The sequence below is a fragment of the Oryctolagus cuniculus genome, chromosome 5 (genome assembly GCF_964237555.1).
Source record: "Oryctolagus cuniculus chromosome 5, mOryCun1.1, whole genome shotgun sequence".
Classification (NCBI taxonomy): Eukaryota; Metazoa; Chordata; class Mammalia; order Lagomorpha; family Leporidae; genus Oryctolagus; species Oryctolagus cuniculus.
The window spans coordinates 49,797,876-49,817,541 of NC_091436.1; positions in this window are offsets into that span (position 1 = coordinate 49,797,876).

Sequence of the window (19,666 nt, forward strand, 5' to 3'; positions counted from 1 at the left end):
ATCTGACATTATGGTATCTATGGCCAAGGGCTGCTCCAATCATCCTCCAAACCGAGACGGCAAAATTATCTGCTTGTGGAAAGAAAATTGAGACGAGTGGGGTAGCACTCTAGTTACCTGAGGGGCCCTTTTGGGATTCTTTACAGTACACTCATGACCCCTAATGCTACTATCCCTAGAACGCTGGATACATCTCAGATGTTGCAAAAGACACACACAACTTGTTTAGACTAGAAGGAGCTCTTGATGATCCTGCTGCTGCTACTATAGACTACAGTGGAAGGAATGGGAAGATTATACTGTAGAGTCTGGAACTGAAGTCAAAATAGCTTAATTAACAAACACCTAAAGATGCATCTACAGAAGGAAGCCTTTCACTCTGAAAGACACTCTTAAACTGATAGAAACAGGGGCCGGGGCTGTGGCGTAGGGGGTAAAGCCGAAGCCTGCAGTGCTGGCATTCCATATGGGTGCCCGATTGAGTCCCGGCTGCTCCACTACTGATTCAGCTCTCTGCTATGGCCTGGGAAAGCAGTAGAGGATGGCCCAAGTCCTTGGGCCCCTGCACCCGCGTGGGAGATGCAGAGGAGGCTCCTGGCTCTTGGTTTCAGATCAGCTCAGCTCCGGCTGTTGCAGCCAGTTGGGGAGTGAACCAGCAGATGGAAGACCTCTCTCTCTCTCTCTGCCTCTCCTCTTTCTGTGTAACTCTGACTTTCAAATAAATAAATAAATATTTTTAAGAAAGCAAGAAAAAAAGAAAAAAAACTGATGGAAACAAAAACTTTGTCAGATATAAAAATATAAATATAAAAACACAAAAATATAAAAAAGGAAATACTACACCCCAAAAGAAAGCATTAACACTTTAATACAAACTCCAAGTAAAGGGAGATTTATAAATTGTTTGATAAATAATTTAGAGAATCATGTAAAGATACTCAGAGCTACAAGAGAACACAGACAATTTAGTGTAATTAGGAAAACAATGTATGATATGAACTAGAAATTCAACAAAGGAATGGAGTTATTAAAAAAATAGCCAAATAGGAATCATGAAAATAAATAAAAGAATAAATAAAGGAACAAAAAATTTGAAAACCCCAACAGCAGCTAGATCAAGCTGAAGAGAGAATAGCTGAACCTGAAGATAGGCATTTTGAAATTTTTCAACCAAACAAAAAAAACAATATAAAATAAGAATGAGTGCAGACTCCAAGACCTTTGAGACACCATTAATTAGATAAATATTTGAATTTTGAAGATTCTTGGAGAAAAGAAAAGGAGTATAATATAGAAAAACCCATTAAAAATAATAGCTTAGCTGAAAACTTTCCCTAACTGGAGATAAATATAAGCATCCAAGTACAGATAACCCATTTCACACCTAATACAATTGAACAATAATGATCCTAATCACAGTAGTCAAACTTCCAAACATATATTTCAAAGAGACAATTCTAGAATCTGAAAAAGTAAATGTCCAGGTCACATTTGACAAAGAACAGATTTTTCAGCAAAAATGTTATAGATCATGAAGGAATAGAATGATATATTCAAATTCCTTTTATAAAATGATTTACTTATTTACTAAAAGGCATTTATAATCAAAGCAGTCTGGTAGTGGCAAAAAATATAGAAGGAGAATTGTGTATTAATTACAGAGTTCAACCAATGGCATTAAGTAGAACAAAAAAATACTAAAAGGAATAAAATAGTAAGTTGTTTCTCAACAGTTAAGACAAGGGTTGATCTGGTCATTGTTTCTCATAGTGTCCATTTCATTTCAACGGGTTTCCTTTTAGGTGCTTGGTTAGTTGTCATTGATCAGGGAGAACATATGATATTTATCCCTTTTGGACTGGCTTATTTCACTCAGCATGATGTTTTCCAGATTCCTCCATTTTGTTGCAAATTGACTGGATTTCTTTTTTATTTTTACTGCTGTATAGTATTCTATAGAGTACATAGCCCATAATTTCTTTATACAGTCATCTGTTGATGGGCATTTAGGTTGATTCCATGTCTTAGCTACAATTATTCTTAGGCATTTTAAATTAACTGAAAAGTGATCTTTGTTAAATATAAGAGTGGGAATAAGAGAGGGAGGAGATACACAATTCGGCACATGCTCACTTGGACTTACCTTCAGTGGTAGAGCTAGAAATGTGCCAGGGGATTCCAATTAAATCTCATCAAGGAGGCATGTACCAATGCCATTTCACTTGTTAAAGTGATAAGTTTAAGTACATAATTGATCAAAAAGATAGGTTAAATGTCAAAGAGATTTCACAAATAAGACCAGTGTCTGCAAATAATGAAGGATAGAATTAAAAGGGAGAGTATGATCTTTCAGGGGAAGCAGGACACACAGCAGACTTATAGAATGGCAAATCCCCTAAACAGCACTCCGGCTCAGAATCAACCCTTGAGGCATTCAGATCTGGCTAAAAGGCCCATGAGAGTCTCACAGGCATGGAAAGCCAAGACACTGTGGCAAAAACTACCTGAATAAAAGATCTCGGTGAATGAGACCCCTGCAGAAATAATGGACCATCAAAGAAGGAGGCACTTTTCTCTGAAGGGATGAAGGAACCTCCACTGTGATATTGCCTTGACTAAGTAAGTTCAGAGTTGGTGAACTCAAGAGGCTTCCATAGCCTTGAGAGCTCATGGCAAGAGCCTTGGGTGATTATTGATGTCATAAATAAGAATGTCAATTGTTAAATCAACAACAGGAATCACTGTACACCTACTCCCCACATAGGATCTCTGTCCTTAATGTGTTGTACTATGAGAATTAACGGTAAAACTACTAGTCAAACAGTACTCTATATCTCATGCAGTTGTGTGGGTGCAGTCTGTTGAAATCTTTGCTTAGTATATACTAAGTTGATCTTCTGTATATAAAGATAATTGAAAATTAATCTTGATGAAGAGTGGGATGGGAGAGGGAGTAGAAGATGGGATGGCTGCAGGTGGGAGGGAGGTTATCAGGAAAAACCCACAACAATGCAAAAGTTGTACTTTACATTTATTAAATAAAAAAGTAAAAAAAGAAGGAAGAAATAGAAGAAGACATAAAATGAAAAAAATCTTCCATATTCATGAATTTGAAGAATCAATATCATCAAAATGTCCATACCACTAAAAGCAATTTATAGATTCAATGCAATCTGAATCAAAATACCAATGATATTCTTCTCATATCTTGAAAAAATAATGCTAAATTTCATATGGAACCACAGGAGAACAAAAATAGCTAAAGTAATCTTATGCAACAAAAACAAAGTCAGAGATATTACAGTGCTAAATTTCAATACAACTACAGGGCAGTTACAATCAAAATAGTCGGGTATTGGCACAGAAACAAAATAGATATGTATACCAGTGGTACAGAATAAAAACTCCAGAAATCAATACATGCATCTACAACCAACTTATTTTTGACAAAGTAGCTAAAATAAATCAATAAAGCAAAGACATTCTCTTCAACCAATGGTGCGGAGAACAGTGGATCCAGCCATCCCACTCCTGAGATATAAAAACGTTATCACCATGTAAATGAGTTATCTGTGCCCCCATGTTTATTGCAGCTCAATTCACAATAGCTAAGATATGGAATCAACCCAGACGTCCATCAACAGAAGACTGGAAAAGGAAATTATAATATATGTACACCATGGAACACTATACAGTGGTAAAAAATGAAATCCTGTCAATGCCCTGCAATTGTTCAAGAAAAAAATACCAAAAGTACAAACATGGTCAGACAGACTGACCAGACTTACTGGAAGACTTAATTCATGAAGCATTGGGTAACATACACAGGTTTCTCTCCATAATTTCAAAAAAATAGCCAAGAACTAGAGACTATTTTTGTCTCAACAAGTAAATAACACCTGGCAAAAAGTAAAACCAGAATCTGAAAGGGTCAGCCAATTAAAAGTAACTCAACTTCATGACTGAACAAATCTCAACAATTTTATAGAAATTTGAAAATATTCAATTCACAATAAAGTAAACTAAAAATGCTAAGCATGCATTAAAAATATCCAGGTGTACACAGCAGACCCATAGTATGGCAGATGTCCTAAACAGCACTCTGGCCTCAGAATCAGCCCTTAAGGCAGGCAGATCCAGCTGAAAAGCCCATGAGAGTATTTCAGGCATGGAAAGCCAAGACACTCTGGGGGAAAAAAAATTAAATGAAATATCTCCACGAGTGAGATCCCAGTGGAAAGAACGGGTCATCAAAGAAGGAGGTACCTTTCTCTGAAGGGAGGAAAGAACTTCCACTTTGACCATGGCCTTGTCTAAATATGATCAGAATCAGTGAACTCAAAAGGCTTCCATAGCCTTGGCAGCTCATGACAAGAGCCTAGGGTGATTACTGAGGCCATAAACAAGAAAAAAAAAAAAGAAGAAATTATCAATTCCCAACTTGACTCTCACTGGGATTAAACATGACAATAGGTCTGATCTGATTTCATCAACATTTAAAAAATCATCTATTATTTTCCACTTTATGTTTCTGTGTGGGAGCAAACTGTTGAAATCTTTACTTAATGTATGCTAAACTGATTTTCTGTATAAAGAGAATAGAAAATGAATCCTCATGTGAATGGAAGGGGAGAGGGAGTGGGAAAGGGGAGGGATGCGGGTGGGAGAGATGATATGGGGGGGGAAGCCATTGTAATCCATAAGCCGTACTTTGGAAATTTATATTCATTAAATAAAAGTTAAAAAAACGAATAACATACCAGGGGATTCCAATTCAATCCCATCAAGGTAGCATGTACCAATGCCATCTCACTAGTCCCAGTGATCTGGCTGAAAAGCCCATGAGAGTATTTCAGGCATGGAAAGCCAAGACACTGTGACAAAAAAAAAAAAAAAAAAAAAAAAAAAAACCACCAAAACCCTACATGAAAGATCTCTGCGAGTGAGATCCCAGTGAAAAGAATAGGTCATCAAAGAAGGAGGTACCTTTCTCTGAAGGGAGGAGAGAACTTCCACTTTGACTATGACCTTGTCTAAATATGATCAGAGTTGGTGGTCTCAAGAGGCTTCCATGGCCTTGGCGACTCATGACAAGAGCCTGGGGTGATTGCTGATGCCATAAACAAGAGTGTCAATTTGTTAAGTCAACAACAGGAGTCACTGTGCACTTACTCCTCATGTAGGATCTCTGTCCTTAATGTGCTGTACATTGTGATTTAATACTATAACTAGTACTCAAACAGTATTTTTCACTTTATGTTTCTATGTGGGTGCAAACTGTTGAAATCTTTACTTAATATATGCTAAACTGATCTTCTGTATATAAAGATAATTGAAAATGAATCTTGATGTGAATGAAAGGGGGGAGGGAGAGGGAAAGGGTAAGGTTGCGGGTGGGAGGGAAGTTGTGTGGGGGGGAAGCCATTGTAATCCATAAGCTGTACTTTGGAAATTTATATTCTTTAAATAAAAGTTAATATATATATATATTCAAAAAAAAAAAGAATACCAAAACAATTTCCAGCAAAAAAGACTATTAATAAGTTGGATTTCATTAAAGTTAAAAACTTTGTCTCTGTGAAAAGCAATGTCAAATGCTGACATTTTCAGCGAAAATATTTCTAAGATATATATCTGATTAAGAACTATTATTCAAAATACACACAAACACATCAGTCTGGGAGATGACTATAAGATACAAACAATAGCCATGTATATGGTGGCCAAAATCTGTAACGTCATGTTATATGTAACAATTTGGAAAACTATCTCATCTGCATTTACCAGGTGAGTAATTTGAGCAATTAACTAAAACTACTTTTATGACTGTATCACTTTCCATCTCTGAATTAATATGAAGGGTTTGTAGACTTATGATAGTTTCAAGGTCATGATCCATTGAAAGACATCTCTCTTTAGTTTTCTAAACTTTTTACATTTTTTCTGTTCATCATTACTCAATCATATATAAGACCATAAATGTACTTGTTAATTTGCACAGTCGATCTTGGTTCTTTAAATTATTTATATTAGAAAACATTGAAATTGTGATGCTGAAGGAATATGGACCAGTGACACATATAAGTCTAAAGCAAGTAGAGTTATAGGCCTTTGTCTTACTTTAAAACTGAAATAGCTGGAATACAAGAAATAACTACAAATGCTGTATATTTAAAGTCAAAATATACAGTGTCCTTACCATAGAAATTATAAAAATAGAGTAACTGTTATTAACATGTACCTCCAACTCCTTATGTCACTGTGACAGAAAATCCATTTTAAGGTGGTTATGTCAAAAAGGCTATACAATCTGGCAAAATAAGTTATTGAATTACCAAGAAAAGATCTAATGTGAATATACACAGATAATAATGAGGTGACAAAATTTTATAAAATGAGCTGTCAGTTCCTCATTCTGTAAGAAATAAACATAGTGTGTTGGAAAACTGAATTCATAAATGCTAAAAATTAAGAATCTAAAATTACAGGTAGGTATCTAGATATATGCATATATATGTACAAAAATTACACAAATATATTTAAGTATAATTTGTATTCAACTATTTTGTTCATTTGACTCTTGTAACTGAATGCTTTTATTTATTTTCCATTGGTGTAACCGAATTCCATTACTGAGTAATTTACAAATAGTTTGATTTTGACATGTGGTTCTGAGAGGAGGCCAGCATCTACTTCACTCCGGTAAGCACTGTGCAGTTTCCACTCAGGACAGAAATTGAAAAAGAGGAAGGGATTTCAATATAGCTGGAAAGGGAAAGGACATGCTTCTTTAGGTGAGGGGAAGATAGCAGAAAAAGTGCATTACCTGGTGAGAATTGGAGAGAAACCTACAGTGGAAATTCTACAGAAAGAGGCGGGATGCCGTGGATCAGTGTGAAAGGTGAGGATACACAGTGACAAGCACAGACACAACACACAATCCCCGCAGCAGAGAGCCAGAGCACACATCAGCTTTGGAGAGGGAGGGGAGAGCAGACTGCAGCAGCCCATGCACGGGTGACGTTGCCAGAGGGAGAGCTTGCAGGCCACACTAATTTGAGTCTGGCCTGGAGCCTTGATAGGGAACATGGTACTCACCTAACCCCGTGAAAAAAGGCATGTTCCTTTCTCACCACCCCTCTCCCAACACACACACACACACACACACACACACACACACAAAGGAAGCCTGGCAACTGTCAGTGAGAAAGCACAATTTTGACACCAGTAGTGGCTACAGTGGCTCTTGTGTGTTAATGTGATCCTTGAGTTTTAAGAGGGAAAAATCAGCATTCTCCACCTTATATTGAGTCTTGCTGAGAGGCTTAAATGGGGATGGGCACCCACATAGAACTGTGAGGTGCCCACAGCCTTTCAGCTTATGGATTCAAACTGCGAAGTTGGAGCATCCACAGGCAGCTGGTTCTGGGAATGTCCCTGCTCTCTGTGTACTGGACAGGCTAGGAGGTGACAGATGCTCTGCACACTGTGATTGCAGGAGCCTTATGTGCTAAGACTGTGGGAACACCGTGATTGCACAATAGGGCACATGGTGCAGCTGGATCTCTGGGTAATCATTGTGTGCAGCACCAAAGGCTCAGAACTCCCCAAATGCTTGGGGTGTGGCATCACAACGAGATCCACGACAGCACTGAGGACTGCACAGGTCATTTGTATTGTTCAAGTGGCAGAGCAGGTGAGTTTTGAATCTACTATGGGCTAATCTTGGGCACTTACACCTTGTATGAAAGGAGATGAGAGTCAGACTATGCCAACTGATGTGATCCCCTTCCCCCTGCTGGCAATACAGGAGATCTGCCACACTCAATTTGGGTGTCACCCTGGATACACGCCCCACACTGTAGCACAAATCCGAGTTCCTTGGCCACATTCAGCACATGCCTCTGTGTATTCACTAAAAGAGCAGACACTCCATTAAGCCACAGTGGCTTAGTCAAAAGATAAAAACCAGCAGAGGAGAAAAACCAAGAAGAAAATCCATCCATGGAGCAAGGACAGTCTCTTCAACAAATAGTGCTGGCAGAACTGGATGTCTGTGTGCAAAAGTATGAAACAAAACCACTACTTTACACTCTATGCAATCGCAAAATCGATCAAAGATCTAAATCTATTACCTGATACCATCAAATCACTAGAAGATAATATTAGGGAAACACTGTAAGACATTGGAATAGGCAAAGACTTTTTGTAAAATTCCCAGAAGTACAGGCAAACTAAGCCAAAATAGATAAATTGGATTACATGAAGCTGAGAAGTTTCTGCACTACAAAGAGAACACTAGCAAAGTGAAAAGTCAACTGGCAGAATGTGAGAAAATATTTGCAAAGTATTCAGTAGATAAATGATTAATACCCAGAATCTGTGAAGAGCTTAAGAAACTCAACAACAACAAAATAAACAATCCAGTTAAGAAATGGGCAGAGGAATTAAACAGCCATCTTTCAGAAGATGAGATTCCAATTGCCAACAGACACATGAAAAATTTTCATGATAGCTAACTGTCATGGAAATGCAAATCCAAACCACCATGAGGTTTCACCTCACTCCAGTAAGAATGGTTCTCATTAGAAATCAACAAACAATAAATGATGGAAAGGATGTGGGGAAAAAGACACCCTAATCCACTGTTGGTGGGCATTTAAATTAGCACATACATTGTGAAAGAAAGCATGAATATACCTCAGAAAGGTGAAAATAGATCAACTGTATGATCCAGCAATCCTGCTCCTGAGAATTTACTCAAAAATATGAAATCAGCATATTAAAGAGTTTTAGGAATGCTATTCTGCCATAAAAAAGATAAAATCCTATCTTTTGTAATAAAATGAATGTAAGGGGAAACCATTATACATACTGAAATAAACAAGTCCCAAAAAGACAAATACCATGTGTTTTCCCTGATATGTGGTATTTAGTTGAGTAATAAAAATGGAATTTGTACAACTCAAATGTACATTTCGAGATTGGATGATTGTTGATAACCTTTGTCTCTCCTGTTGAGGAACAGTGGTTTGTTGTTTTTTTCTTGCTTACTGTTTGTTTAACTCTTTACTTAATGTAGGGTTAATCTTATGAGTTTATAGTAAACCTAATGTATATCATTGTAAAAATTAAGAGAGTGAATAAGTTATGAAGGCGCAGGGAGTGGGATTGTGGGTGGGATGGAGGTTAGGGTGGGAAGTAGCACTATTTTTCTAAACCTAAATATATGAAATAAATGAATTTTTTTACCTAAATAAAAAAGAACAAAAGAGGAAAAGGGAATGATTTAAATATGGGAGGAGTACTGTGTGCAAGATAGAGAAAGTGCTGGGATCACTTTATAACAACCCATTCTTCATGATAGCTAACTCATCCTTGTGGGAACTACAATAACTCCCTCATAAATGCGGATCTCTTATAGTTAATTACTTCTTAAAAGTCTCATCACTTATCAAAGCTGAGACATTTGGGATTGCATCAAATTGAGAAGTTTCTGTACTGCAAAAGAAACAGTCAGGAAAGTGAAGAGGCAACCAACAGAATGGGAAAAAAATATTTGCAAACTATGCAACAGAAAAAGGGTTGATAACCAGAATCTACAAAGAAATCAAGAAACTTCACAACATCAAAACAAACAACCCACTTAAAAGATGGGCCAAGGACCTCAATAGGCATTTTCAAAAGAGGAAATCCAAATGGCCAACAGACACATGAAAAAATGTTCAAGATCACTAGCAATCAGGGAAATGCAAATCAAAACCACAATGAGGTTTCACCTCACCCCAGTTAGAATGGCTCACATTCAGAAATCTACCAACAATAGATGCTGGAGAGGATGTGGGGAAAAAGGGACACTAACCCACTGTTGGTGGGAATGCAAACTGGTCAAGCCACTATGGAAGTCAGTCTGGAGATTCCTCAGAAACCTGAAGATAACCCTACCGTTCGACCCAGCCATCCCACTCCTTGGAATTTACCCAAAGGAGTTTAAATTGGCAAACAAAAAAGCGGTCTGCAGCCTAATGTTTATTGCAGCTCAATTCACAATAGCTAAGACCTGGAACCAACCAAAATGCCCATCAAAAGTAGATTGGATAAAGAAATGATGGGACATGTACTCTATAGAATACTATACAGCAGTCAAAAACAATGAAACCCCGTCATTTGCAATAAAATGGAGGAATCTGGAACACATCATGCTGAGTGAAATAAGCCAGTCCCAAAGGGACAAATATCATATGTTCTCCCTGATTGGTGACAACTAACTGAGCACCAAAAAGGAAACCTGTTGAAGTGAAATGAACACTATGAGAAACGGTGACTTGATCAGCCCTTGCCCTGACTGTTGATGAACAACTTAATATGTTATCCCTCTTAGTATTGTTTTTTGTTTGTTCTACTTAATACTTTTGGTTGAATACTGTAATCAATGCACAGTTATTCTTAAGTGTTGATGCTTGACTCAAAAGTGATCACTGTTAAATATAAGAGTGGGAATAAGAGAGGGAAGGTGTGCAATTTGGGACATGTTCAAGCTGACTTGCCCCAAATGGTAGAGTTAGAAACATAGCAGGGGATTCCAATTCAATCCCATCAAGGTGGCATGTACCAATGCCATCTCACTAGTCCCAGTGATCAATTTCTGTTCACAGTTGATCATAATGATAGGACTAAGAGCCAAAGGGAGCACATAAACAAGACTAGTGTCTACAAATACTAACCGATAGAATAAAAAAGGGAGAAAACAATCCATCATGGGAAGCGGGATACACAGCAGGCTCATAGAATGGCAGATGTCCTAAACAGCACTCTGGCCTCAGAATCAGCCCTTAAGGCATGCGGATCTGGCTGAAAAGCCCATGAGAGTATTTCTGGCATGGAAAGCAAGACACCCTGGAAAAAAAAATGACCTAAATGAAAGATCTCTGTGAGTGAGATCCCAGTGGAAAGAATGGGTCATCAAAGAAGGAGGTACCTTTCTCTGAAGGGAGGAGAGAACTTCCACTCTGACTATGACTTTGTCTAAATATGATCAGAGTCGGTGAACTCAAAAGGCTTCCATAGCCTTGGCAACTAATGACAAGAGCCTAGGGTGATTACTGATGCCATAAACAGGAGTGTCAATTTGTTAAGTTAACAACAGGAGTCACTGTGCACTTACTCCTCATGTAGGATCTTTGTCCTTAATGTGCTGTACATTGAGATTTAATGCTATAACTAGTACTCAAACAGTATTTTTCACTTTGTGTTTCTGTGTGGGTGCAAACTGTTGAAATCTTCACTTAATATATGCTAAACTGATCTTCTGTATATAAGGAGAATTGAAAATGAATCTTGATGTGAATGGATGGGGAGAGGGAACGAGAAAAGGAAGGCTTGTGGGTGGGAGGGAATTTATGGGGGGGGAAGCCATTGTAATCCATAAGCTGTACTTTGGAAATTTATATTCATTAAATAAAAGTTAAAAAAAAAAACCTGAGATATTAAGGAATCAATCCTCAGTGTGATTTTAAGTAAGTAAAAATAATATTCATATCATTGTACTGCAGAAATATATAGGAAAAAAATTACTGAGGGTAATTACACAATTGGGGGGAAAGTGATTAATTAAACAAGCACAAAAGCCTATCTAAACCACATTCCTGCCTTTTGCCATCCCTATGATCATGAGCAATCCATTTATAGCCACTCATCATTTAACTGTATGTAAAGTAAATAAAACAAAAATATGTACACACAGCATAAGAAGTTTCATAAAAAAGACTCATATTAAACAGCAGGTCCTCTCTTGACTTCATTTCTACTTCTGGTGGTTTTATTTTTCACTCAATAATATGAGTGTGCTGAAGTTTTCCCTCTTCTTTACCTGTCCTACAAAAATCAGTGATGCATGGTAAGAAGGCTGAACATCTAAGGAAAGACTTGTAACAGTCCACTTTTTGATATTCAGTTGTTAACAACTTAAAAACTCCTCCTCCTTCTTTTCTGTCTCATATCTGAAAAAAAAAAAAAAAAACTGTTAAGAAAGCCAGCGTGCTTCATCTTCTTCTACCACAAGGGATTTCAAACCACGTAACTCCAAAAAAAGAAACTTCTTCACCCACACCTCACTCCCTAAACCCTTAAAAACCTAAACCAGTTGCCTCTCCTATTTTATGTATTTCTGAGGTCATTTGGGGGGTGTCATCCTAGGAGCACACTCTTTATAAACACAAAATCTCAGTATATGAATAATAAACTAATAGCTTTTTTGTATATGATATTGATACTTCCAACATCCATACTAAGAATTGGGTGGAGGGGCTCTTCCTCTATATATTGAATGGTCCTTACATTTGACTTTTTTTTTTTTGGACAGGCAGAGTGGACAGTGAGAGAGAGAGACAGAGAGAAAGGTCTTCCTTTTGCCTTTGGTTCACCCTCCAATGGCCGCCACGGCCGGCGCACTGCGGCCGGCACACCGCGCTGATCCGAAGGCAGGAACCAGGTGCTTCTCCTGGTCTTCCATGGGGTTCAGGGCTCAAGTACTTGGGCCATCCTCCACTGCACTCCCTGGCCACAGCAGAGAGCTGGCCTGGAAGAGGGGCAACCGGGACAGAATCCGGCGCCCCGACCGGGACTAGAACCCGGTGTGCCGGCGCCGCAAGGCAGAGGATTAGCCTAGTGAGCCGCAGCGCCGGCCTACATTTGACATTTTGAGAAGGATGCTTATGTAATGATCTCTACCACTAGATGTCTTTCTTTTCTTGTTTTGGTTTGCTAACTAACACTACTGGCTGCTTTCTAGACAGTATGCTGATAAGTTTTATTTCTCTTAGCAGTTTTGTGCTGTTTGCTGAGTTTGTTGAACTTGTGGATATATATATTTATATGTGTATACATATATATGTTTATATATATATTTATCTGACACATGTCAAAAAATTAAACATTTAAGTAAAAGAATAAGGAATTGGATCTTTTCTTTAAGTGTCATTGTTCTGTGTGTTTTACTCTTAGCTATCAATAAACTGCACATTGAATCATGAATCTCAATTCCAACTTAAACTGTTACTAACACTAGTATCAGAAGAACAGTTCTCACCACCTAACCACAAACTGCTGGTCTTATAAATCAGTCAGGCATTGAAAAAACTATGGAATTTCGGGCGAGAAACTAATATGCTGTTAAATATGTTGACCCACTGGGGGGTTGCTTGTGGGAAAAAAAGCAACTATTATGTTACAGGCTTAGGTCACACTCCTAAGAATAGACAGCTCACTGGTATTCCAACAAATGCCTTTGCTTATACTGTAGCCTATACCTCTATTATAGGAAAGATCCAGATTCTCACCACCCTCCCTCCCTTGTGATACCTCCAACGGATTATATATATATATATGTGTGTGTGCGTGTGTGTGTGTGTGTACATTTCAAAAAATAACAAAAACGTGTATTTCTTTTTTATTTTTTAACAGACAGATTTAGACAGTGAGAGAGAAAGACAGAGAGAAAGGTCTTCCTTCCATTGGTTCATCCTGCAAATGGTCGCCATGGCCGGCGCACTACACCCATCTGAAGCCAAGAACGAGGTGCTTCCTCCTGGTCCCCCATGTGGGTGCAGGGCCCAAACACTTGGGCCATCCTCCACTGCCTTCCTGGGCCACAGCAGAGAGCTGGACTGGAAGAGGAGCAACCAGGACAGAATCCGGCGCCCCAACAGGGACTAGAACCTGGGGTACAGGCGCTGCTGGTGGAGGATTAGCCTAGTGAGCCACGGCGCCAGCAAAAAACATGCATTTTAAAAATGTATATTTCAAATATATATTTCAGATATAAAGAATAAAATTCTATCATTTGTATCTAAGTTATTCCTATTGGAGAACCTCTTGTTTAATGAAATAAGTCAGTCACAAACAGAGAAATAGTGCATGTTCTCTCTTATGTGTGAATAAATTAAAAAAAAAGAAATGCCTGTGTGTATCAGTTTTCTTGTGAATATCAGTTTTCCTGCAAATATAGTGTTCCAGCAAAGTTTGATTTAAGTATTTCTAAAACAAATTGTTAAGCATTTTAAACTCAATAAAGCAATCATGGGAAAAGCCTCCAAATCACAATGATTAAAATCTGTAAATTTTTATTTATTTATTTACTTGAGAAAGAGACAGAGAAAGAGCCCCCATTTACAAAGTGGCCTGAAGTGCCCCAAATCCCAAAGCCAGAAGCTGAGAGCTCAATCCAGGTCTCCCACTTGGGTAGAAGGAACTTAATTATTTGAACCATCACTACTGCCTCCCAGGTTCTGCAATAGCAGGAAGCTTGAATCAGGAGTCTGATTGAGTTATTGAACCCAAGAACTCTGATAATGACTGGAGGTACTTTAACTGGTGTCTGAAATGCTTGAATAAACATTGCCTCTCATTTGTAACTTTTCTATTTTTTTTTTGCTTTTTTTAACATTTATTTAATAAATAGAAATTTCAAAAACACAACTTTTGTATTACAGTGGCTTTTCCCTCCATGACCTCCCTCTCACCCGCATCCATCCTATCTTCTGCTCACTTTCCCATCCCATTCACATCAAGACTCATTTTCAATTATCTTTATATACAGAAGATCAATTTAGTACATACAAAATAAAGATTTCAACAGTTTGCACCCACACAGAAACACAAAGTGTAAAGTACTGTCTGAGTACTAGTTACACCGTTAATTCACATATTACAACACATTAAGTGCAGAGATCCTACATGGGGAGTAAGTGCACAGTGACTCCTGTTGTTGACTTAACAATTGATACTCTTATTTATGACATCAGTAATCTCCCAAGGCTCTTGTCATGAGTTGCCAAGGCTTTGGAAGCCTCTTGATTTCGCCAACTCTGATCATAATTAGACAAGGCCATAGTAGAAGTGGAAGTTCTCTCCTCCCTTCAGAGAAAGGCACCTCCTTCTTTGATGACCTGTTCTTTCTGCTGGATCTCATGCAGAGAGATCATTCATTTAGGGGTTTTTTTGTTTGTTTGTTTGTTTGTTTTTGTCACAGTGTCTTGGCATTCCATGCCTGAAATACTCTCATGCTCAATCAGACTTGCCCCAAATGGAAGAGTTAGAAATGGGCCAGGGGATTCCAATGAAATCCCATCAAGGTGGCATATACCAATGCCATCTCACTAGTCAAAGTGATCAGTTTCAGTTCATAATTGATCATAATTATAGGAATAAGTGTCAAAGGGGTCACATAAACAAGACTAGTGTCTGCTAATACTAACGGAAAGTGTTAAAAAGAGAACAATCCAACATGGGAAGCTGGAGGATACACAGCAGACTCATAGAATGGCAAATGTCCTAAATAGCACTTTGGCCTAAGAATCAGCCCTTAAGGTACTCGGATCTACCTAAAAAGCCCATGAGAGTATTTCAGGCATGGAAAGCCAAGACACTGTGGCAAAAAACAAACAAACAAAAAACCTGAATGAAAGATGTCTGTGAGTGAGATCCCAGCGAAAGAATGGGTCATCAAAGAAGGAGGTGCCTTTCTCTGAAGGGAGGAGAGAATTTCCACTTCTACTCTGACCTTGTCTAAATAAGATTGGAGTTGGCAAACTCAAGAGGCTTCCACAGCCTTGGCAACTCATGACAAGAGCCTCGGATGATTACTGACGTCATATATAAGAGTGTCAATTGTTAAGTCAACAACAGGAGTCACGTACACTTACTCCCCATGTAGGATCTCTGTCCTTAATATGTGGTAATATTGAATTAATGGTATAACTAGTACTCACAGAGTACTTTATACTTTGTATTTCTGTGTGGGTGCAAACTGTTGAAATCTTTACTTAGTATATACTAGATTGATCTGTATATAAAGATAATTGAAAAATGAATTTTGATGCAAATGGGATGGGAGAGGGAGTGGGAGATGGTAGGGTTGCAGGTGGGAGGGAGGTTATGGGGGGGAAAATGCTATAATCCAAAAGTTTTACTTTGGAAATTTATATTTATTAGATAAAAGTTAAAAAAAAAAAAACTTTTGTACATTTGCTGCAGAACTGACTCCATTATATGAGATTACCAATGCCCAGCTGAAAACAGAGAAATATATGCAGTCTTGAAAAAATATGTAGAAGTGAGTCAGGATGCAGCTAATAACTCTAGTTCACAGGGGTTAAAGTGGGCTGGAAGATGTGAAGAATTCTGACTAAATCTGTTTTTCTCCTGGCGATAAACAAATGAAATCTGCTGGCACTTGTGAAATATAGCACTAGAAAAAAGGCAGTAAATAAAACCACAGCATGGCAGAGCATATGACATGGCTAGAAATGATGGCTGTTTGTTATATTTAGTTGGTGTGAAGGCAAGCATTCTAGACATAAAAAGCCGGACTCAAGTATAGGGAGTAGGGTAAATATCAAGAGAGATTTGTAATACTATAGCCTGGCAACTATAATGAAACACTACTATTATTTTTTTGTAAATGAAAAACTGATACGCCTATGTTCCCTAAGTTGTTTTTATGATATGCAGTAAGTTTATATTCCTTAAATAAAAGATCTCTGAGGAAAATAAAACCCTAATACTCCAAAAATATATTCTTTTTAATACTAATCTGTCTATAAGTTTAAAATACATGCACATTAAACATGTAAATTGTGTCTGAATAAAGTTGATCTTATAATACCATTTGAGACAGCATAAAGAATAAAATATTTACTGCAAATTTGCCAAAACAAATGAGATATCACAATAATGACAACTGAAATTATTTCTAAGAATTAAAGATGATTTAAACTAATGGACACGTGTGTACCACATTCAAGAATGTAGTTTTGGTGCACATATTGACAGTTGAATCAAAACATTTTATGGGAATACAGAAGTGCTCATGTACATCTTGATGGAGGGAGCATTGCCTTTAACAATCATGAAGGGAAGAAATTGACTATTGGCTGTAGCACAATAGAACTTTTCATGCCCCATTTTCTTTTTTTTTTAACTTTTATTTAATGAATATAAATTTCCAAAGTACGGTTTATGGATTACAATGGCTTCTCCCCCATATCGTCTCTCCCACCCGCAACCCTCCCCTTTCCCTCTCCCTCCCCACTTCCATTCACATCAAGATTCATTTTCGATTCTCTTTCTATACAGAAGATCAGTTTAGCATACATTAAGTGAAGATTTCAACAGTTTGCTCCCACACAAACATAAAGTGAAAAATAATAGATGATTTTTTACATGATGATGAAATCAGATCAGACCTATTGTCATGTTTAATCCCATGCCCCATTTTCAACATTTCTTTTCCACTACAACTTTGTATATATAAACCTTTTCCACTACAACTTTGTAGATATAAACACCCATTTGTCTTTTAACATTCTATATCAATATGCCTAAATTTTTATTTTCATGTAAATTATGTAATTTATATATTCTTTATGTATGTAGCCGCTTCTTTCAATTTAATTTAATAAAATAAGATGAAATACTGATTAACATGTGATACTTTTACATTTTTATGAGATACTTTGCAATGTTTCAGTGCAGGTCAAAATGCAAACTGATCTAATCAAGCAATTAGAAATTCTATGACCAGATTTTTTATGCTTGGATTTTCAAGCTCCCCTCTTTCAGTTCTATATGTTACATCATTGTTAGCTATAATCTCCTCATTGTGCTGTGGAACACTAGAGCTTATTCCTTTGGTACTCATTATAAAATCCTCTATCTCTAGTTCCCTATACCCTTTTAAGTTTATATTGATTTTTTTAACTTCCACATAGGAGAGAAAACATGCAGTATTTATCTTTCTTTGTCTGACTCATTTCTTCTAACATAATTAACTCTAATTCCAACCATTTTGCAACAAATGTGAGAATTAATTATTTTTATGGTTGAGTAGTATTCCATCATGTGTACCACATTTTCTTTGTCTGTTCAACCATCAATGTAGAAAACTGCATTGAATACGTATCTTAGTTACTGTTTGACAGTAGTGTTACAGTGGCCATGGATGATTTAATTTTTTGGACATAGATCCAGAAGTGGGTATCTGGATTCTATGATAGATCTTCAATTAGTCTTCTGACAACACCCATACTGTTCTTCAAAATGAATGCATTAATTTTCATCTCCACTAATAATGTATAAGTGTTCCATTTTATTTGTCTGCCTGCATTTCTTGTTTTATGCCTTTCTACAATTGCCACTATAGCTAGAGTATGATACTTCATTGCAGTTTTGATCTGCATTTCCCTGAAGGCTAGTGATAATGAGCATTCTTTAATATATTTGTTTGTTATTATTTACTTTCTTTTATGTAATATCCATTCAGGCTCTGAAGCTCATTTTTAAAAGTAATTTTTTCTGTTTATTTGATGGAAAGAGAGAGAGAGAGAAAGAGTGAGAGAGAGAGAGAAAGATCCTCTATTTGTTTTCTTCTCAAATGCCCATGATGGCCAGAGTTGGGCCAAGCTTATGTCTGGGGCTAGGTACTCAATCCAGGTCTTCCAAGTTGCTGGCAGGAGTCAAATTATGTGAGCCATCATGGCTATCTCTGAGTCTGAACTAGAAAGAAACTAGAGCCAGGAACCAGAGTCAAATATCAAAACCAGGCACTCTGATATGGAACAAGAGCCTTAATAACTAAGCCAAACACCTACTGCTACTAATATTTTAAGTTAATTATTTGTTTTTTTGTTGTTGAGTTTTCTGAGTTCCTCATATATTATGAATGCTGCTCTTTTGTCAGATGAACAGATGAACAGTTAGCAAATATTTTATTCCATTCTGTTGGTTACCTCCTCATTCTGTTCATTGTTTCCTTTGTTACACAAAAGCTTCTTAGTTTGAGATCCTATATATTTAGTTGTTCTACTGTTCCATGTGTTTTTGTGGATTTTTTTTAGAGATCTATTACCTGTTGCATGTCTTGCCATGTGTGTTTGTTTTTTCTTTGAACACTTCATAGTTTTAGTTTATATTTAGATTTTTGATAGATCTTGAGCTGTTTTATTCTCCAAGATGGGAGATAGGAGGAAAGTGTCAATTTCTACATTTAGATATCCAATTTTTCCTAGAACCATTTATCAAAGAGACAGTATTTTTTCCAGTGTATTTATTATTCTTTAACAAGAATCAGTTGACTATAAATGTGAGCATTCATTTCTGGGGAGTCTATGCTGCTCTAAATGCCTGTGTATCAACATGCATGTAAGCATCATGCTGCTTAGGTTCAATAGATTTTTAGTATGGCTTGAAATCTGTTATTAAAATCTAGTACTGTTCTTTTGTTAAAGGAGTCTTTTGTATTTCTACATAAATTTTAGGGTTTTTTAATCTACTTATAGGAAGGATGTCATTGATATTTTGATAAGGATTGCATTGAATCTGTAAAGCATTTTAAGGAGCATGTACACGTTAATTAAAATAATTTTTCCAATATGTGAACATGGAATGACTTCTTATACTTTTTTTTCTCAGTTTTTTATGGGTGCTTTGCAATTTTCATTTTAAAGGTCTTTCATGTCCTTGATCAAATTTATTCCAGGTAATTCATTTCTAGTGCCTATTGTGAATAAGAATGCTCTTATAATTTCTTTCTCAATGAATTCATTATTGGTGTAGACAAATACTACACATTTTTCATGTTGATCTTGTGTCTTGCAATGTTACTGCCTTT